Raw genomic sequence first — 23,095 nt, forward strand, 5'->3', positions numbered from 1 at the left:
CCTCCTTCAGAATACCCAGATGCAAAGTTAAACTTAACTTGCTTTATTTCACAGATGACTGTTTGGAATACATATTCCAGGCATTATACCAAGGATGAAGAGTGGCATTGATGCCGCAATGATAAGTGCTCTGTAAATGCCAACATAGAGAGATAAGGCACAAGCATAGACACTCACCAGCTAATTCAGGATAATAAATGAAATCTAAGTGAGATGTAATTTGTGTTGTTAATAAGTCTCTGTTCATGTTAGTAACATGCAAATCTATGCAAAAATGATTTGTTTTGCATAAAGATATTGGGTTGGAAAGATGCCATGTGGCCGAACTACAGAAAGTCCTTAACAAATTGCATTTATTGTGCGGTGCTTGCTCCCTCACATTGCTCTTCTCAGATAACCTGTGTAACCTTAATATAAGTAAGCACAATCTGGGTGTTTGAATACCTTCTTAATCCAGTTCCTCTTGCTGCCATTAGATACTAACCAACGTGCCTGTTGTCGGCATTTTAACACTTTGTGCCATCAAAACCCTTAATTTGAGTTCTTTAGGCACTTTGCTAACGTTCATGGATGCAACCTCACGTTGCCTCTGAGGATTACGCACGAGGTAAACAAATGCATGCACGGTTTCTGTCATTCGTATAACATACCTCAGGAAACCTCTAGCAGAGGTTTAAAGCGCTGGCTTTAATTGCTGGACTCAGCATCCTTCTGAAACAATAATTACTGTCCTCCATAGAAAGACGTTTCAGGTAGACTGCCAGAGGGCTCTTTTCCAGTTTCTGCTCCAGCTTTTTGCTTCAGGGACTGCTGTGTGATGCACATGCTTTTAATTTCTTTTCAGATTTTGGAGACCAACTTCTCCTTCACTTTTTTAAATGGCTGTCTTCCGCTGAGAAGTGTTAATGTCACGTGCGGAGACCATCTGCCCTCTTGCCAAGTCGGGGTACTTGGGTTCTGTACGTGGCTGTGACACTTGCCAGCTTTTCCACTTGCAGCAAAGTTTCTTCTCCTCTCTTTCCCCATACATTCCTAAGTATAAATTAGGAATAGCAGTCAGCTTTTTGTAAGGCTCTGTCAGTCCTAGGGGAGAAATTCCTTGTTCGTTCTCTCTCACTCTCCATTTGATTCCTCACTGACTTTCGTATGTGCTTGTCTTCTCTTCTGGCCTCTTTCCCTAAATCCAGTACTGTGCAAATAATTGATTTTTCAGTTTACTGACTGGACTGGAAAGTCAGGATTTGAGGGGGTCGTTCTTCATGGTAAACTAAAAGACCTTTTAAAAAACTCTTCAAAAATGAAATCTGACAGTTTTTGAAGCAGAGACATCACTTTGAAATGAATGTGCTTAATTTCAACATTTCAGTGCTTCAGCTTGTCGATCTCAATTTGTAAATTATTTTGATTGTCTCAAAACTCCATTTTCCAGCACAGAAACTGTATGCCAAATAATAATAATAATAATAACAATAATAATAGTAGTCATCCTTTTCTCCCCAGGAGTGCAGTAACTTCCCATGATATGAGGTATTTTCTGTTAGCGATGATTTTGCTTGTATTTATCTCCGCTTGCTTGTGAAGGCTTTTCAGTTCTGGCATACTTCAGAGAGGCCTTGTCATTGCATCTGTATTTTAGCCTCCTGTTCACATTTTTAGTCTGTCTCTGCTCTAAATAGCAAAAAATCATGGGAAGGTGGAAGAACGTTCTGGAGAGGTACGACTCTACGTTCTTCCTTAACAGCACTGGACATTAGGCTAAATGAACCTATCATGACCATACCATATTCTTTTATTCCTTAGCGTGCTGTTCCCCAGGCAATTGTTTCTCTCCCTGGGTCTCAGAAGATGCCCATTATTCCCTTCCAGTCTGGTCAGAGTGAACCTGCTCATACGCCCTTCAAATGAAGTTCAAATGTCCTTGACACTTGGCCAGAATGGAGCCATCTCCAGCAAGAGGACCTGAAAGCAAACCTCCATTTCTCTTCTTCTGCACTGGGGTGATCTAAGGATGGTTCATAGGTGCTCTGTGCATTGTCAGTGTTGAGACAGATTATCTTTCCACATCAAGGAGATGTAACCCCCTCCTGCGTAGACCTTATCAGTGATTCAAATTACTCCCGAAACAGCATTTGCTGCTCTCTGTTGAAGTGCGTGGTAATCAGTTCCAAAAAGCTGCAGTGACGATTCTCACTTCTGTTTGTTAGATATCACGCTTGACCATATTATGAAAGGAAATGAATGGGTTTTTACTAAAGTGCTTTGAGTACTTAACATGTATGGTATACAATAAGTGGTATCATTATAGAAAGTTATTTTTTCTGTCTTTTCTTGTCATGATTGTTCTACTTCAAATAGACTTTAAATCTTTCACTATTAGTGACTTGTACCATACACATAGGTCTGGGAGATGCCAAAAATCACAAGTTGTAGGGAATACCTATTTTCAGTGGAGTTCTCCAAACGGTAGAGTTGTCAGTTGCTTTAACACTCTCTGGACAATCAGCCAGCCAAGATTTCTGCCTGCTGTAAATCCACATAGCTCCATTAAAGTCAGTACTGATTTATGTCAGTGGAGGACCTGTCCTGGAGTATTCACAGCTTGATGGCCTCCTCCTTTCAACAGAAATAAAGCCGACTCTGGAGGAACAGGAGTTTAAAGTGGTTCAGTTCACACCAATCTGTAGGCAGTGTGACCCTTCCCATTGCTGGTGTATGTATTTAGGATTCTGTAAATGACCTACTTAGAAAAATGAAGTATAATTTGGTGGTATGTTCCCCTAGCTGCCCTAAAGATACACATTAACCACTATTAGGGTGGAAGGCGAGAGCAAACAGGCTATTAACAAATGCAGGATTTGTGCATGAATTCAAAGGTTTATTACCATGTTTCTCTTCTCATCTCACACCTGAATGTCACCAGCCTGGGAATTATGCAAGATCATGTTTTCGCTTTTTTTCAAGAAAAGTGTCTTTTGAAGCTTCCTGAATGTGGCTTTAAAACCTTTGATAATTGAGATCATTCTCAGACAGCTGTTTGGTTTTCAAAGTACACCTGAAAGTGGGAGAGGTTACCAAGTCCGTCTTTCAGACAGCATTCATTCAGCCCCCTTTTCTGTATGCAATAGGGTATAGGTTTTAATTGCATGTTTGTCTACCATTTAGTCCATAGCATCATTTTCTCCTTTGGTAGGGAATGTTCCTGTTTTGGCTCTATGTCAGGTTGCATAGTAGAGAAGACAACAGTTACGTTGTATTTCTCCAAAGCTGCAGAGCACAAGAGGCAGCAAATTGCAAAGGGAGAAGAAAATAAAAGGAAAAAAAGTCACATAGGCAGAGCAGTTGATGTGTGCTGCCCTGGAGAAATTAATTCTTGTGCCGTTCCTGGCACTGATTTCCTTTATAATGCTGCCCATCTTGCTAAGCCAGGTTTTTCACGAAGGGTCACTAGCTGCGTCTTCTAATTTTCCAGGTTCTTGATTTGAAACTCTGAGGCCTCGTTTGCAGAAGTGCTGAGCACCCACAACTGAAGTGGATGGTCAGTGTGAAGTGAACCTATTAACATTTTCCAGATACTGTGAAAAAGCAGGTCCTCATACCTTAAACGAGATAACCAAAAATTGACTAGTGATGCCCTTCTTATGTTACAAATGCCTTGCTTTGTAATTCAAATTGCTATATAATAATATCTATGAATGGTATAGTAGCGACAAACAGCACTGGTGATTGATTAAACACTTCAGCCTCCCTTCAGAGTTTAATTAATCTTAGCAGCTCTTTATTGCTTTGTAGGCTACAAAGCAATAGAGATTATTGCCATTTTAGCAGGGAATAGAGAGTAGCTTCTCTGCGTGTTGGTTGTGGTTTCTTCCCCCTTCTGAAAGTTTTCCCAGACACATGAGCAGAAAGATAACTAACTTATTGTCGTGGTTTCACCCCAGCCGGCAGCTCAGCCCCACGCAGCCACTCGCTCGCTCCCCCCTGGTGGGATGGGGGAGAGAATCGGAATGCTAAAAGTGAGAAAACTCGTGGATTGAGATAAAGACTGTTTAACAGGTAAAACAAAAGCCACACATGTGAACTCTTGGCAGAATAAAATTAGTACCTAACACACAGCCATCTTACTCCTTTCCTGAATAATTTTTAGCACTGTCATCAGAACAGTCATAGTCTGCCATTTACTTTTCTTCCTAGCTTTTCTCTGGGTTGCAGGAGATGAACATACAGTATATATAACCTATGAAAGAGTCACTTGCAGTATGAAGTTAACCTTTCAAAGATTCAGTATTTTGATTATTTACCATTCCACCTGTTCCTCTCAGATTACCAAGGCAGCCAAAGAACAGGAGTGACCAGGCGGTCAAACTGAAGAACCACGAAAAGGTCATAGTAGAAAATGTATAATGCATTTAGTGTGTATTATTCTGCTGTCTCTTAACGACTTTAAGGGGGATTAAAAACCTCCCTCTTGTGACAGAGATCATAATGAGAACTGAAAATGTCACAATATAAATTGATTTTATGTTAATGATTGTAGCAAGAATGGGAAATGATTCAAATATTACTTTTCACACTAAAGCTACTGCTGCAACGTTGCAGTGTTGTGCTGCTTCGTGTTTTCAGCATTCACGGCATGTTCACGCTCAGGCTGAGGACTGAGCACTCCCCACGTAGGAACTGGCACTCATCTTACCTGTGCTTGGCACCCCTGCACTTACAGGAAGGAACAGAGAGCTTCAGCGTGTAAATTTAAGGAATCCAAACCAAATGCTTCATCGCTCTAAGCCTGATCAGTATCACCAGCACAGCTCCTCCTAATTGGACTTGGAGATGAAGTACAAGCAAAAGCCAAACCAAATTTTCCCTCTGCATTGGGCTGCCTGAGAGACTTTAAAGTTCATTTCCATTTCCTCGGTCGATGGGGTCTGTATGTTGGTATCCATACAGTCTTCTAGTTGGAGAAAACACCAAAACTTTTGAGTCTAGCTTAGACCATGCTTTAGAATAAAATGTAAATGTATGCAGTTTGTGCGCAGCCCTGCATTACTTGCACACTCTTCTTACCTGCTTTGCTTACTCTGGACTCTGTTCATTTCTGGGAGAAGGAGGGACTGAATGCTAGCACTCTCCTTACATTATTCTGGGGATGAGAATAAAATGTACACAGTAATGCGGATGATCTGAAAGGACCTCACTAACCCAACAGAAATGCATGAATTTCAAATGAACAAGTCAGGCAACTGTTGCGGTGATGGTGCTGTGTTTTCCTCTGTCCCTGAAGGCATTCCCTTCAGCAGAATAACCACAAAAACACTTCCACGAGTAGCCTTATGATACTTGTATAATACCTAGTGGTCAACAGTTTTGAAAAACAGGTTGGTGAAGTAGGGTGGAGATCAAAGCAACTAGTTGCTCTCTTAAAACTGCTAGTGATCTGGATTTGATCCTATTATATTCTCTTCAGAAGGATATGGAAGCATATTTTCCAGAAATGGCTCGCTAGTGTTTCAGATCTCTCATAGGTACGTAGATAAGAAGGAAAAGATTAATATCACTCTGGCCTAATTCTAAACAAGATATCAAGATACTTTTCCCCAAGGCACTTTCTAACCACTTCTTCTGCTAACTTGCTGTGAATGCCTTGAGAATACAGCGTAGCCTTGGGTTTATCTGCACATGGAAATCATTCTTGAAGGAAGCAGATGTGTTTTTTCCTATCCATAAATAACTTCATATGTAAACAAGCTCTTACTGATACAAGAATTCTGGGAAGACACAGCAAAATAAAAACATAGATTTGCAGACAAGATTTTTAAAAGCCCAGTAATAAACAGCATATTTAAGGAATTGACAGATAGATCTGCCATAAGACAAATAAATGGGAACAACAGATAACGGTGAATGGAAGCTTCCTTTAAGATTTGCTGCTTATATAAAAATATTATATGAAAAAGGGCAAGGTAGGCATTCAGATTTCAGCAATAAGTACCCATTGATGTTCTCTTTTTCATGAAGGGAAAAAAAAAGTTGCCAGAGTTATAACTTTGGAAGTGATAAATGCAATTGCTTGATTTTACCAAATCGAAAGTCACGTCTTTCCATCTTTTGCCTTACTGTTGGCTACTGGAACTTTGGAAGTCTAAATAAAAGAGGAAATAGAGGACGTCAGTCGACTGTCTCAAGAACTGTTGACGTTATACATAAAGATGTAGGTGATTATTTTAGTCGGAAAGTCAATAAGAAAATGCGAAGATTTTAGGTGATGTGTGCTGTGGCAATGAAACAGAAACAGAAGAAAAGTCTGTGTCTCCTCATCCCTCTTATATCCTCCTTCCTAAGCTCTGCTCCTGTCCTCCTGTGCACCTCAGTGTCTTTCTTTTCCCTATCACCCCTCAGCTGGCTCACACACGCTCTATGTATCCGCATCCCATCCCGCCCTCTCTGCCCGGCTCACACACTGCCGTCCCAGCTGTAGAGCCTCCTGGTCTCCTGGCAAAGAATAGCACTCTTCCCATCCTCAGAATCCGTCATGCACCACCACAGCTTCCGTTCATAACGAGTGAACTGCCTGAGCACATTCAGATTGGCTCTTTCCTCTCCCCAAATTCATTTGTTTGATCCTGACTCTCTTCTCATGGACACAAGACTTCATAAACAGATTCTTGCTAGAAAACGTCCATCTGCTTCTCTTCTATATATGAGGTACTCCAGCTCTTCAGCCCTCTCTCATCCTCAGTTTCCTAATCTTTAATCCTATTTATAGGAGTCATTCTATGTTTTCCTCATCTTAACCATAAATAACTAGAGGAAAAGATCATATAATAAATATTATTCACTTCATTATATTTACAGGTACATCAGCGAAGGTTGCTCTGCAGTATGAGCTAACGTTCATTTCAGAATGAAGGCATGCCCATTAAGTAGAAACTTATTACATGGCTTCAGCTTAAAACCTGGTGCAATTTTATCTGACTTTCATCTGATTTTAATTCAAGAATTTGCTTGCATGTGTAAAGTAATTTCAATTAGTTTCTTCCCATTATCTCTACAGCCCTGTGAGTAATTGCTGCTGTCTGTGAAAGAGTATGTGTTAATATTTTGTTAGACAAGATTGTAACAGATGACTTTTTACTCTGATTTTCACAGACTGATAAACGCGATAAAGGGTAACTTTTCCAAAAAGGCCAGCCTCTTTGAACTTGCAAGCCCATGTGACAAGTAAACAGGGTTCTTGATTTATAATATTCCATGTGGAACATATTGTGATTAGACTCCAAACGATGATGAAATATTGCCATTAATATACAAGGAAAATAGCCAGAAATTTTATTTCAAATCGGAGCAAACAGAAGATCTGCCCACATCATGACATTTGATGCCAGGCTTATTTTCACCTGATCAAATTTGTTTCAATGAATGGCAAATAAAAAAATTACAAACATAACATTTTGATTTGAGCCTGTGACCTTCATTCCCAGAAAATCTCTGTATTTTCCCTTAAGAAGTGTATACTCTGGATGGAAGAAAGTGGATTAATATGCCACCAGTCAGGAATCTGTGCATGTAGATCCCTTTGGCTTGTAATTGTTATTAAACTGGTTCACTGCACTCTGCATAATGTTAAGTCTCTTGCTAGGGGAGCACCTAGACCTCTGTTGATTCTGAGAAACTTGTGAACTACTGTAATTCATTGCAGATTTATAGTTTCACCATCTTTAAATTGATGTAGTTTTTTACAAGGAAATGAACAGCCAATTTTATTTTTTTTTTTAAACAAACCAATGCAATTTAATGCTTATAAAATTTATCTGCCTGTGGATCAGCAGCGTAACACAATTTTAATTACACTTACCACACTTCACTGAATTCTCTCATTCTGTAGCAAAGTCTTATCAGAGTAAAGGTCCATGAGATCTGTTGAGCTCTGCTGAGCCCTAAGTCACAAGGTTTGCATTCTCATCATTAAAAATAAAAATAAAGAGCCAATCATTTACACTTCTGTCTCAGAGGGAAGTGATACTTATTATTACATAGAGAATTAATGGAAAATACAAACTACTAAGTGCCTGTGTGGTTAAGAATTCAAGTGCAAAACCTGCTAAAAAATATGATTAGAGAAAAAGGAAGGAAGTGTTGAAGCAGGTCAGGAACACTATATTGAAATAATTACTGTCAGTTGTTCATAATGTATTAATTCATGGCTAAGTGGGTTTTACTGCTTTCTTTGCAGTGCAGATACAGTTCTCTGGTAGTAAGGCTTTGTACCAGACCACTCATACCTAACTGCAGTGTTTTCTGACTATGTAGATATGAATTCATTGCAGCTGCCTTTATTGATGTATCTACGAGGCACAGAAGCTAATGAAAGGAGGTCACGGCCAATGGCAAAGACCTGCAAGTGCTTCTGCACGTGCCGTCCCTGTGCCCCCTTAAATACACACGTGCTGTTTCCTCACAGCAGTCCAGAGGGGGGGAAAGGCTTCAACATCTGTGCTTTAATGGCTTCAAAACAATTTTTCCCAATTTCAGGAATTACCTGTATCGAGAACTATTTTTCTTTCTTGCATTGAGAAATATTGGAGGCATTTTTAACAAAAGCTCTACAACCTGTTTGCCAAACTCCCCCTCATATCTGCTGAGCCTATCGGTCAACTCGAGCAGAGTGGCAGAGGTCGTGATTCCCATCTGGTTTGGGACAAAACTGAGAGATGGGCTGGAATAGAGACCCAAGGGAAAGGCTCAGCAGTTCCCTGGGCTGCTTGGCCTGTTACCGGTCACACAGACGGCTGGGAAGTCCCCACAGCTGCTCCCTGGAGATTTAGGAGGTTTGTGGGAAGGGAAATATTTCAAGGGGAATTTGGGGATGGCTTTGGCACATGTGGCTTTGCAGAGTTTTATGGGCTTAAGCTGTTGGGACATAGGAAACAAATCTGAAGCAAAGCAGACTTGGTTAGTTCCGTTACTGAGAGCACTATTTATTTTCTTATTTTTATATATAACTATTGACTGACAGTAGTAGTTTGTCTTTCCCTTAGAAGAGTAGAAATACACGTACAATATAGGAATGAGGGGGTCATAAGGAGTCCTTAGGAAGATTTAGTTAGTGATTTTGATTTGAAGTGCGTCTGTAAGTGACTGGAGAGAAGACAATCTGAGACCGAGATCTCAATCGATGTGCTGTCATCTTCCATTCTGCACTCCTTGGCGTATCTTGTAACAGCTCCAAAGCTTGACAGCAGTGGTAGTACAGTACAGTGGTACTTTTCAAAGTATATGTGCGCCAAGCACAGATGGCTGAATTGCATCCTGTACAGCCTCTCAGTTAAACAAATATGGAATAATTTCACTGATACCGCTAGATTTTTTCCAAATTTACAGTGAAGTAAACGGTGCCGTGAATTTTGAATTTTCTCTTTACCTCCTCATTGTCCATCCCAGTTAGTGGGTTTTCTTTGTGACACCCTTCCAAATTGTTATATTCATTTTCTCATCCTTTGCAAAATATATTTTATACATCTGGAAGGGGTTATATAGTTCTCTATTTTAAGATCGCTCTCTTTTCACAATTTACTTGCTTACGATAGATAGTAAGGGACTCAGGTATTTGCTATGCGCATTTCATGCAAGCGGAATAAAAAGATGGTTTCTAAAGCAGAAAGTTTACAACCTACGTAAAGCAAGAGAAGAAACAATACTGGCAATGCTGATTAAAGGTGTGACAAGGCAGGTCGGCAGTATGGGCAGCCTTACAGTCGGTGCCTCAGAGCCTAATTATCGTGCGTTTGTCTGGTTTTGTGTAGGCATCATGTTAAAGTTGAGTTTTAAGAAGGATTCTGAACATGACTTTGCACGTGTTTATAGAGAGTTTCTGACAGGTGTGACAAGAAAAGCCGAAGATACTTGTTTCAAAATTTAGCAACGGGGTAATAAAGGCTGTCATCGTTAACAGAGAGAAGTCAGTGATGGCTTAGTAGAAGCATGATTAGAAGTAAAATAGAAAGTGCAAAGGGTGCTGAACCAGAGACTGACGGCTTGCGTGTGATGCAGCGGGCACTGGGCGGCTGGTGGAAAAGTGCAAGCAGCAGCGGATGGCATGGTCAGCGCGAGGAGCTGGGCTACGTTACCTTTGCAAAATTATCTTAGCAGAAGCTTTTTGAAAGGCTATGAAGAGGAGATGGTGGGACTCAGTAAGGCCAGAGAATCAGGAGGAAAGCTGATGAAAGGTGCTTACGTATGAGAATGGATTGGAAAAGTTGTGTTTAAAACTGTTGTTTACTGACTTTGCAAAAAACTTAAGCAGAGCTGAAGTCTGAGATAGTCCTAGGAAAGGGTATAGCCCCACTTGAAGGTATCAGAGAGAGGGTAAAGATCACCAGTGAAGGGGTTTGAACACCAGAGAGGAACGAACGATGAGGAGATCAGTTCTGCCTGTGAGGATCTTAAGCAGACAAGTTGGCATTTGTGGGGAGATGTATGAAACATGGACAAAAATTTCAATTTGATGGGGAAAAGTCGATCCGGCAGCCTGTCACGTGTGTGTGTTGGAAACTGAACTGAGTTTGTGTTTGTGGAGGACAGAAGAAGGGTGGGGACGGCAAACCTCTCCCAGATTGCTGCAGAGAGCACAAATGGGACATGTAGAAGACAGGCAGAAAAACGGGGGGGGGCAGAGCCATGGGAGAACAAGATTCGTGAGAAAACTGCATTGAAGGTAGCTGAGAGTTGAAGACACAGAGTAGTTGGCATCAATGTTAGCCAGACACAGGTCATTTGAAATGAATGAATCTGGCTTTACTGATGCGCAGAAGGTGGATGCTGAGCTGGAGAGGAAATCCAGATGGTGCTTTGGGGTGGGACCCAAGGCACCGGACGGGGAGTTCAGTGAGTTTTCAGACAATGGGGAGGTCACTGGGGTTTATGGTAGAACTGTAGTAAGTAATGAAAAATTATTTCACATTTTAAAAGAGAGAAGTCATAGTGATTCCTATACTAGAGAGCTTTTATTCAATAGTTTTACAAATTTATTCTGATTACAGGTACAATGATGTAATTGGGAACATCTGTGGCATTTGCCCAGGCAACACCAGTTAACAAAAGATACATTTTTTTAATTAAATATACCAAACTGTTTGAAAGTGCACTGATGATGAGAACAAGGAGAGAGAAAAGTGGGTATCATTTTCATTTTCTAAACAAGCAGAATAATGATCTTCACAATTCGGCACAGCAGCTATTTAATTTTTTGTTCTGAGATACCATAAAAGATGTGGATGTACAACAAACACAACTCCCACAAAAGCAATAGGTGAAAAAGACTCACTGAGACGTGGATAACTGAATTTCCTCGTACAGAAGAAGTGACTGGCAGATTAATAGCCAAAAAATCCAGCTCTCGAAAAATCTGTGAATGTTCAGCTACAGCTATACTGCAGATCTCAGTTCATCTCTGTGAGTGCTTCTTCCCCTTATAGGAGCTCAAGAATGACTTTATTAATCTTTCTCGACCTATTGACCTTTACATTTATTTCCTAGAATATGGATTTACTTACTTTTGAGAATTCCAAGTGACTACCGTGCATGCGTCCATATTCCATCATACTGTATATACGGTGTAATGTAGGGAATTGATATATATCCTTTTTCCTTCTTTTAAAAAGTGCATATAGAGGGTACTGAAAGGGGAAAACAATCATTTCTTGTTCAAAAGCAGGTCAGCTCACGAACTGAGCAACCGATTTGTAAGCTGTGAGACACTGCCAGACGCAAGGTTCCCCTCCACGACCCTACCAGGCGTTCTCTGGTCCCTGGACTTATTGTGCCCTAATGTTGGCTCCTAGCACACATCTCTCATGTCTGCAGTAAATCCAAAAAAAAAAAAAAAAAAAAAAAAGTCTGTTCTTTCTATCGGGCTTTTGCTCGCCGGCTCACAAAGGTTAGCACAGGCTACCCCGCACTGAACTTACTCTGCACTAAGTAGTTAATTGCGATAAGTTATGTTGCCTCCACACTTAGAGCCGTGTCCTGGTGACTGATGACACATCACCTCCACCTCTGTAGTATCTTCAAGAAATCCTTCAGACTAATGCTTCGTGCTGCTACCTTGTGACTGTTCGCTGCAAATACACCAGTGCCAGAGTTCGTATCTCCTGGGTTTCCCGTTCAGCGTACCTCTGACATAGGAAAATATATAGACTTGTTTTCCTGAAATATAGGTGCTTGAGATATTTTTTTTAATTACTTCTGAAATTCTGTTACACAGTAAAAAGTCTTTGTAGAGTGAGTTAACATTTTCACTTTATAATTTTGGCAGTGCAATGTAGTACAATTGAATTCATCAGGTTTTCCTGCTTTTCTGTTACAGAGGTTTTGAGGGTCTCAGTTAACTCATCCTATTTGCAGACTGATTACTAGGGAGGGAATGTATTACTCTGGGTTTAAATTTTCTTGCTGGGAACAGATTTTAATCTTTCCTTTTTTTTTTTTTTTTTTTTATGGACTCCTGTGCAAATATTATAGCCGATTCAACTATATGTTTTCAAAATGTTTTATATTTTCATCTGTGTTTAATGAAGCGTGTCAAATATTCCTCACTTTTTGCACTTTTTAAAATCTATAGAAATAATTTCTTTTCCTGCTCTTTGTCAGATAATTTCTTCAGGAACACAAAGAAGGTCTGAGGATTTGTTTTACTTTTCCAAAAGAAAATCTGTGTGTGAACTCTTTCATGCATGAGCTGTTTTCCCCTATGTTTGTGTAGCGTTTAGCACGACGGGTTAGTTAGCGGTACCAACTTCTCAGCTATGCAGTGCTGGGATTTAGAAATTTGGCAGAGGGTCAGAGTCTCTGGGGGACCAGCCTGGTGGGACAGACTGCATTCCGAACTGCTCGCTTCCTAATTCAGCACCATGATGTTTCATTGCTGCTTTCTAGGAGTTAAAATGGTCTTTTGGCAGGAGCCCCTGTGTGCCAAGCTCCCCGTGAGGCTTCTGGGCTTTGGATCTGGAGCACGCGGGGCATTTCCCTGCCAGCTCAGCCCCAGCTCCTCAGCCCTCAGGGACAAGCAAGATTTCAAAACTCTTTCTGTGTCTCTGGCTAGGATGAGGTGCTTTCTGCCCAGGGTTTTGAGCAGGTACTTTGGGTCAGGAGCGTGAGCATCTTGACGTTAGGGCTTGGACTCTTTTCCAGAAGCCATTGAACTGAAATTTGGATGATTTAACACCTGGCTTGGGGACACCAAAGTACTTATCATGCTGAAGGTCACATTCGATCACTCTAGTCATGATGGATATCAGAGCAGAAGACAGCTCGGGGAAAATCTTCTCTATTTTTATGAGACACCCTAGGATCCCACCATGCTTGTGGAATATATAGATCAATGTATAGTGCAGGGAATTGGTTCTTTTCTCCATGTCTTGCTTAGTAGAAAATGAAAGGGATCTATATCTACACCAAATGAAGAAATACAAGGTGTATTCAGCCTGGAGAGCTGCAAACACTGCTTGCTTTGGCACTGGGTGAAAAAGTGACAGGAAGGAAAGAGAAGAGGAGGAGGAGAAGTATTTAATCGCCATGTGTGACACTCCTTAGGGAAATACTTCCTAGATTACCTATCAAACCATTGACTACTACACTCAGTTGTGGTCTGCTGCTACATACGCAGTTTTGGTTGAACTTTCAGGTTTTCTCTGAAGAACTGGTTATGTTTGGATACCAATCAAAATTACATTTTCTGTAACAGGACACTTGTTTTCTTATCTCTTTTTCTACAAGCTATTGTTTTTCAACGAAACCAACAACAGCAAAGGTCAGGATTTATGCAGTAACATTAGCTGTGAGTACAGAGAGGGAGCTGGAGTAGAAGCTGGAAGCCAGCCATTAACCATGGCAAGCTCTCTTCTCTCTTCTCCCAGTGTATCACTTGTTCATGAAAGAATATTAACATCCTCTGTATATACCCCCTCTATATGCACTGTTGGAAATGGGTAATGTTGCTCTTAATAACAACATTCCATTATTTTCTATCTCACAGTTGTCAATAAATCATTTGTTAAATGAATCAGGCCTTGTGAACTTGTACTGGCAAGATTGATTTCTGCATGGCATTTCTTTAGGAAATGAATTAAATCATAGAAAGAAAAATGTGTGCACAGTGGCAAAGTGTACTTTCACAGAGAGGGTATTTATGATGAATGGAAAGAAGATAGAGTACACATGCTTCAAAGAACACATTCTTGTAATGATGTGCAGTACTAATATGATCTGAAGTAAAGATGGTAAGATCAGAAGCTTTCAATGCAGAATGATTACCATTTCCTTTGAAAGCATTATTTACTGTAAATTCCTGAGAATTTTAGAAATACATTGAGTTCTTTCATTGTCTTTTACATAAGTGCTTATTTTTTTTTGACTCTCCTCAGTATCCATCAAAATAATTGGGCTTTCAGCAGTGTTTTTTACAGACAGGTGGATATGAATCCAAGGGTGATTTTTTCTCTTTACAACTAAAGGAGGCTCCTCTTGCATTATTATTTCTATGGGAGTAGCTCTGTGATTCTGCCTGCTATGCAAAAGAGTGAATGTGTGTGTGTCCTTCACCTATTGTTACATAGATACTTAAATCCTGTCTCCTGTGGCCATCAGCGAGGGTTTCAGTAAGAAGAACAGAAAAAAAAAAAAATTCCCAATGACTTCTCTAAGATTTTCTTAACCTTTTAAGTGCATTTCTCTTGTGTTTAGTTATTTAGAGCTACAGGAAATGAACAAAGCATTTTTAGAAACTGATGTTTGTGAAAGTATTTGAGAACTTTACACTTGAAAAAAGTGTAAAGTTTTATTTCTCACACTGAAAGGCTTTGGTAGTGTTCCTGTGCGGGAACGGGGTGCAGAAATGCCTGTTACAAGAGCGCAACCCCACTGTCTCGAGTGCAACAGCTTAGTTTGAAAATACTGGCTTGACTTCCAAACCCATTTTACAACCAATTACCCAAGAAAATACTATGCAGTGAGCTGAAATCTACACTATTCTAATTTATGTGAGTGTAAATCTCGACTAGTCTACTTGATCTATATATGTGATGTAATTCTTTCCATGCATTTCACCTTCACCATGCAATAAAAGAAATGCTGTGTTTTGCAGAACAGTCCTGATAAAACAGTAATCAGACTACCAAACTGTGTGAAGTACCAGCAGATCATTCATGTCTGCTTTCTTCCGCTGAGTTTAGCCAAGTTTAAAGCAAATGCTTTCACTCACAAATAATGTTGATATTTTTAAAATTGTGTTTGAACCATTAAAGTATATCAGCAGATTTTTTTTTCTGAGATCCGTGGTCAGCTTGTGTTGTGTTTGGTTGTTGAAATACACATCAGCATTTCTGCTAAAAGGGAATACCTCATACAAGGCTACGTGAGGTAATTTTTAGTCTAATGGACGGGACTGTAGTTTACAGCCCTGGGACAGGAGAGGCACCCTGAAACCTCCTCCACAAGTCTACAACGTATTACCCTGTTTTTCACTTCCTTCCCTCCCCACAGAAGTGACCCAACCTCCGTCATCACCGACGCATCAACATCTTGTCCCCAGACTCCTTCAAAACATTTTACTCTTGCACCTATTTATTGGGGAAAAAAATTACTTTGGTGCCTTAGTCTCTCGCTATGACTGCTTTTCTAGATAAACAGCAGAAAGTGCCCCTCAAACTCCATTACTAAAAATGTTTATCTCAACACTCCCAAACATATTTGTACAAATCTTTTGCACGCTCATTATTGGTCATCATCTCTTGCCTAGAAACCAGGAATAAAATGGGTTTTAGCTCCCTAGATAAAAACCATCCCCTCGTGCCCAGGCCACTTGTAACTACACGCTGAAAACAAGGACTTGACAGCCCCAGCAGTGCGGCACCGCCGCTCTCAGCCAGGAAGAAATGATAAATGAAGAAAGCAATCTTTGTTATTCAGTGCAGGACATAACTGTTGGGTTTTACTTAGGCAGTTTTCAGAAACGGAATGGATAGTTTGGCACCACTGTTCAAATGTTTATTCCAGTTAGTGGCCCCAGCCCCCACAGATTGCTCTGCCCGTTAATGCCCGGTGCAAGTGCTCTGTACCTGCTCAAGATTTTCTTTTCCAGATGAAAGATTATCGCTAGAATCAAGGGAAACATTAAAGCTTCCTCAAATCGAATTACTCAGAATAGTCTTAATTGGCCTACTAGGTAAATTTATCCAGCTTCGCATATAGGTTTTACCATTAATTAGTATTGCTTATACATAGTTTTACTCATTTGGATTTACTCATCCAAATTTAACATCAATACTTTAAGTCATTCCACAGATTGCTTTTTAAACAAGAGCCGATTATCAAATTTACTGAATCCTTTTGGGACCAAATCTATCAACCAAACTGCAATCATCTGTCAGCCACACAAAAATCGAAGCACCCAGTTCTGCCATGGGCTACCCTGTGACCACATTGGCTAGCAGAGGATTGAAATTTGGGACACTATCGTCCTGAAGGATAAGTGTGGGTATAGTATCTGACTCTTCCCTTTAGAAAACTGGAGTTATAGTGACTAAGTACGTAGATTTGTTGATACCAGCTATGATCACTCATAGCACACCTAGTAGAAAATTATTTTTAATCCTTTGCAATGAGACACACGTGAAACAGCCTGCGAGTAATTAGCTAACAATAAAATAACGGAACTTTTTTCCTTTAATGTTATGACTGCTTTTTCTGAAAATGGCAGGGATAGCAAATATGGTACTAAAGGCCTGTAAGCCTACAGATATTTTAGTGTCCTGCTTTTAATGTCCAAGAATTTGTGGCGAAATTGGAAAAGTACATTCCAGCTCTGTAGTGAATTAAAAAAAGATAATAAAATTAAAAGGGCCAGCGTGTGAAAAGATAGCCTTGCATCTTTAAGGAGCATCAAAGGAATAATGAAATCTAAAATGCACAAGGCTACTTTTGAAGGGAGACTGAATAATATATTCAAAAAGTCTTTCAGTGTATTGCACTTGGAGAAATCAGACTCACCTTTAAGTTGCACCCAAGTAAACTCAGAACCTTGGAAAAGCAGAATCAAGCCCGTGGTCTAACGTTAATAGTATGGTGTAAAGGTATGAACCGGACACCCGGATGAATGAAATAATCTAGCCAAAATATTGGTTTAAATAAAGGATTCATTCCTGTAGCTACCTCTGTACAGTGTAAGAGAAACTCGTTTAAGCGTGGCTGATAGTGTTCCCAATTAAAAACCTGCCACTGGAAAGCTGCTGATGTTTGCGCAACGCAGAATTTTATCCGGAGCTCTGAGTCCTCGGTTCTACAGGATGCCAGGCTGAACCTTTTACAAAATTAGTTATTTGTGAACACTTTGAGAGCGTTGACCCATGGCGGCTCGGATTAGACCATTAGTCTGACGGACACCCATGAGGGCTGACAGGCGATGGGTCTGAAGGAACCGCTCTAGATCTACGTCCAAGCACGTGCTGCTGGCCCCCTCCCAGAACATGGCTCTCTGCTCCCCGGTTCTTTCGGCAGGTACAGTTCCAGCTGTTTAATTTTCTGCAGAAGGATCAAAGTTTAAATTAGATTCAGATTGTTTTCACTTTGGCTTAAGCCATCCACAAGTAAGCATCTAGGCTTGGGAAAGAGGGTCTACCTCCCAGCCAGACTTTTCTGCTTTTCTTTGCTTTTTTTTTTTGTTTTGCTCATGGACTTGTCTGTGCTTCGGGGAGATGATAATAATTGCTTCTACAAAGGCTTACAACTACCCTACAAACCACTCTGTCAGCCTGGCCACTTTCAAAGCTTTCTCAGCCACAGTTCCAAATCTGTCATTTAAAAAAAAAAAAAAAAAAGAAAAGAAAGAAAAAGAAAAAGAAAAAGAAAAAGAAGAAAAGAAAAGAAAAGAAAAGAAAAGAAAAGAAAAGAAAAGAAAAGAAAAGAAAAGAAAACCAAATTCCTTTCACACAAGCCATTTTTAGCCTTTTCAGAATTGCTCAGCTTATGGTTTTCATAATGCCACAGGATGTTTTTGATCTCACTTGCCACTTTTTTTTCATAATGTTAAATATTTTAATAGTGCAAATATTTTTTAAAAAATCGGGACATTTTCAATAAATCATATCCTTAACTACACAAAACTCAATCCTCCCTCTAAAAGACTTTAAAAATACACAAATGCACATGAAGGGCTGAGAAGAGAATTGACATTTCTTTAAATGATTCTTCAAAATACGCATTAGTAGGAGATTTTTGCAACTCCGTTCCATACTTTTTGAAGTTACTGATTCCCACAGCATCTAAGTGGCCAAGTAGTCGTTAGTATGTTCATCTCATCCTTTTCTTTATACTGTTAAATGAAGTTGTGTAGCTATAGGACGTACATGTCACAGTAGGTAAACAACAGACAGTTGGTCTTTTGAACTTGTTGTTATCTACAGCCTTCCCTGACACTCAGCTCGGCTTAGCTATCCTCTTGTAAATCCCGGAGAAGTTTGCTTTGTGCTTTAGCAGCACCCCAGCTCTTCAATCCAGAAGCAGAGGCCGTAACAGCTGAAGCATCGGTGACTACCTCAGCCAAAAAAAAACCCCAAAGCTTGGTAAAAATTAAGCCGCTCCACCACTTTGCCGGTGTAAATCCAAGCAAGTTCCTGGGCATGGATTTTGTAAGGGAAGAGGTCCTCCCCCATTTCACACCCAGTGAAGGTCCCATCATTTGGGGACTTTCCGCAGTCCCTGTTGCTCACACCGCAGGAGGCAGTTGTCTAAGCAGAAGCCAAACCCCTGCTTGTGATGCACCTCCTTCACCTTCAAAGTGACCTCCAGCAAGAAGTCTGTCCCTAAACGCCTTTGTTCATGGGATGCATCTGAGCGTCTACGAACCAACCCAGACCAGTGTGTTTGCTAACGTACCGATTGCCGCTCACTCCTGGGAAGTTAATGGCACTTTCCTGGTGTAACACTGGTTCCAGTAAAATCCTATGTGGATTTTAAATCCATTCAAATTTGATTCTCAAAAATACATGGCATTTCCTTACTAAAATTACTCCTTCACTTGATCGTTTCATAGTGCCCTGAATGCTGATTTCCTACGCTGTATTTCCCGGCGGGATTTATGCATTTCTTGATTTTGCAAGGTGCAGTAGTGCAGAGAGAGTTCTGATTTCCTTCCAGGGGATCTTTGCAATCCGCTGCGGAGCTGTGTTATCTCATTTGCAGTTTCTTCTTGAATTTCAATCAGTTTTCCCAACAGTTTGTTGGAGGAATTCCCGTGGGACAACTTCTAATGCTCCTAGCCTCATGCTGTCCAACAACTCCTCATTTTCTCTTCTAGGGTTGTCTGTGTTTTCTCATGTAGGAATAATTCACCACATGACAACATTTTACATTAATGAAGCCCTGGTGGTATCAGATGTGATAACATTCAGTAGGGAACCTAGAAAATAAATACAGGGATATACACACTATAAAATAAAAATCAGCTGATGTGCAAAAAAGCTAATGAGGGGGAAAAATAGTTTCTGCTAGCATATGCTGACTCACAAGTATCTCTCCCTCCATCCTGCTCAAGCATGGGAAAATTGGATTTATCTATCACTTTGCAAGGGTCCCTGAGGAAGCCAATAGAGATGGTGGACTCCAGTAAAAATGAAATGAATCTACTCAATTGCTCCCCCCCGCTTTTTTTGTATGATAGAGTACCAGCAGCTGGCAAAAAGGTGTTTTTCTAATAAATTCCTGGGTCCCTCTTGCAGCTTTTAGGCAGTATCCTAAATCACAGCAGGGACTCTGAGAAAGATGTGGGGTCGTGTTTTTCCCTGGGGGAAAGCAGATCAGTAAAGGAGCAGTCGTTGTGCTCGCCGGCCATTTGGAAGTACCCTGTGATAGATACGCATAGGCTCCATAATCAGAGTGCTGCTTTTGCATTTCTGCATGATGTTCTGCTCATAGTTTCTTCAGGTAGCAGCAATGATCGTTACCACAAGAGTGGATAGCCCAAACTTTACCTCCATAATAGGCGTCTACCCATCCAGCACACGCTGGCATTTTGATCTTGCCAGCCACAAAAATAATACCTTTTCTCATTAAAACAGGCAAAAAAGCAATAATTATCTGTGTGCTCATTAGTTTTAGTTTTGAACAAACGTACAGAGATGGAGTAGTGTCAGAAGAACAGACCTGTGTAAAAGAAGTAAAATGCATACATTTTAAAAGAATAGTATCGAATAATAATGAATGTCCCTGTTTACTATGACACTTTACAAAAAATTATCTACTGCCATTGGGTTTTTTTCCTGATTTAGTTTAGATCCATCTGTGATTGCACAAGGAACCGTAAAAATTAGAAAGCTCTTACATTTCATTTCATATGTAGCCACTTTTTCAACGTATTTATTGAAAAGCGTTGTATGTGCTTATGCTCTAACATAGGCATTCTGTGAAATCATCTTACGGTTCTACTTTTTCTCTCTATATATAATCTTTTAACGTGTGTTCTTGGCTGTTGCTTTCCCACTCTGAATGAGTGGGATAGTGGGATAAATAGATGTGCCCATTTCTTCTCAAATATTGTCAAATTACTAATTTTACTACCTGAGTTTTGCTCTTCCAAGCTCAAGGCCATTTTCATTAGGGAAGCTAGCAGCTGCCCTTATCATCGACAGCTCAAGTTATTTCCCACTATTGTAACTCAGAACATTTTTAGTGAAGATCAGGATCTAGAATTTCTCTCTGTTTGGCTCTAGAAAGTGGAGCAAAACAACCTCCTGGATGTGGAAAAGTTCAGCAGGTTGTCTTAACGCTTTCGGCTGTGGCTTTGGAAGGTCTGGAGGAAACAGTTCCTTCTAAAACTCAAATGTACACAGTATGGTAGCCTATACTGTTTGCCTACAAATAGCCATCCCTCAATTACCTCATTTTAACCCCATCGAGTGTAGTTTCTACTCTTAATTGTTATTCCAGCTTTGCTTATTTATTGTTTCAAATGCCTAAGACTACAATACCTGCTAAGCCGTTAGCAGCAAAGTCAGGTATCTCCGAAAACCTCCCATGGACTGTGAGCTGTGGGTCTCCTTTAAACAGTGCTTTAAAATCAAGCCAGCGTTCAGTTTTTCTAAGACCTCAGCCCTCTTGCAAAGACTGGCCAATGCTTGACAAGCCCCGACTAAAGCGAGCTGGAACTCCTTCTCCGCGACGCAGCGCAGAACACGCCGGGTGCCGGGGTACGACTGCCGGGACAAGCACGTCTGTTCAGACTAAACTGTAAAAAACAGGGAGGAGGGAAGGAAAGGAGGCAAGAGGGGCGAGGACGACTCTGCTAAGACTTATTTCATCCAGAGCACAGCAAGAACTTCTGGAAAAGTCCATTCAATCAGACATTTTTATTTGCTGTTTTAGTTTTCAGTCGATATAACTCTGTCTACTCCTCCTTTCAGGGGAAACAGCAGAATTTGAATGAGAACATTAGGGTGAGCTGGCAAATGAATTTTGGGAGGCTAAGAACCATGCAGGAGATAACATTTTAATTAGTACCTGACATGGCCAAAATGTCACGAGGGAGGTTTCTCCCACAAGCCTTCCTGCCCGGCTCCGACAGACCCCCAGCATCGTTATAGTTTGGATTTATTTGAAATAAACCTCCAGGCTTCTTAAGCACCTGGCAAAGATGAACTTTCCAGGATTTTCACAATTAATGCGAGCACAAAAGGAACTAGTGTTAAGTACTACAAAAGCAGATGTACGCTTTGCCTACGGCTTTAGAGAGTGAGCTTCGTAGCTCTCAATCTTTGTTTATACAGTTCTAGCTGAGCTTTGTGTTTTAAATGTACCATTTTAAGGAAGCTTCAGATCAAAGCCTGTTTCGTCTTCCCAATAACTCAGCTGCTCCTGTAATCATCTCCAAGTCTGAACCACAGGATCTTGGCATCTGCTGCTGTATTTATAAGACAAGGCAAAACAAGCGACAGAAGGATCAGAGGTGGTTATCAGCACAGGTGTCAACCCTGCGGAAGAATAGCCAGCGAATGCCAAAAATGCGGCACAACAAATGTACCCACGTAGAACTTTGTCGTGAAATGCTGGTGACTGCGGGAGGGATTTTAAATGCCAGACATTCATTTATCGAACCTGCAAGGCATGTTTGGAATGCAATACCTTTCCTTTTAGGAACAGTAAACAATCCATTCCTTTCTACTTCATAAAATTATTGGCATAGTACTGCATTTTTTATTGTTATAAGTTGTCTGGAGCCTCAACAAAAAGAGCAAATTAGAGCATTGCCCCTTCCACCCAAGAACAGTGAAATATTGGTGAAGGTAATTATTGCCACAATTGCATCACCAAAATGTCACAGATAAAACACTTGGAGTCGTCTACAAGTCACATACACAGATGTATGTTTTTATGTGTGTGTGTGTAGTTGCATTTGAAGTGGAGGGTTAGCGCGGTGCTGAATTTATCTCGATGTTTACTTTCAAATCAGCTCCTGCAGCAGCAGTTCTTAGAACACACTTTGTATTTTGCGTGTCTGGGAGCAGACCCACTCCCTGAAGCCTGAAAGCCAATACATATTTTTTTCCTTTAGTTTTAAAGCCTATTGTGATAATCCACACACATATAGACACAATTATAGCAGGGTGAAATAAGTTGTTGATTTACCTACGAGAAAGAAAATGTAGTGATGTTTGTCAGAGAAAGCATGGTTAAAATTGCCACCTTTTCTTTTTATACAAAGAATAACATAAAAATTAGTACTTAGTACGAAAGATGAGCATTATCTCCCGTCAGCTTCCATGCTATGATACATTTAAGTCAAACCTTCTTTAACAGTGTTACTATAGTGTTTTTAAATATATGGTTTACCATGCAACTTTGCACCCGATTGTCTTGTTAGTCTTCAAAAATACAGAAATGAGACCTTTTTTTTTTCCTTCTGAATTGTTGAAATTATGCCTGTCCTATTTCTAACTGGAGGAATATAATATCACTGTCAGGCAATCGTGTAGGTTTGTGCTATATCAGATTTTAATCAAAACTAAATGGACTTGTCCTCCAGGCTCACAGGACAACTGACTGAACAGCTTGTTAC

The 23,095-nt window shown here is 40.4% G+C and overlaps 1 protein-coding gene across 1 annotated transcript in view; it reads left to right on the forward strand.

Annotated features, from left to right (window-relative positions):
* Nucleotides 1–23,095, forward strand: part of SPOCK1 (SPARC (osteonectin), cwcv and kazal like domains proteoglycan 1) — a 315,512-nt gene that overhangs the window by 266,933 nt on the left and 25,484 nt on the right. The window lies entirely within an intron of this gene.

This window comes from Grus americana, chromosome 14 (assembly GCF_028858705.1).
Source record: "Grus americana isolate bGruAme1 chromosome 14, bGruAme1.mat, whole genome shotgun sequence".
Classification (NCBI taxonomy): Eukaryota; Metazoa; Chordata; class Aves; order Gruiformes; family Gruidae; genus Grus; species Grus americana.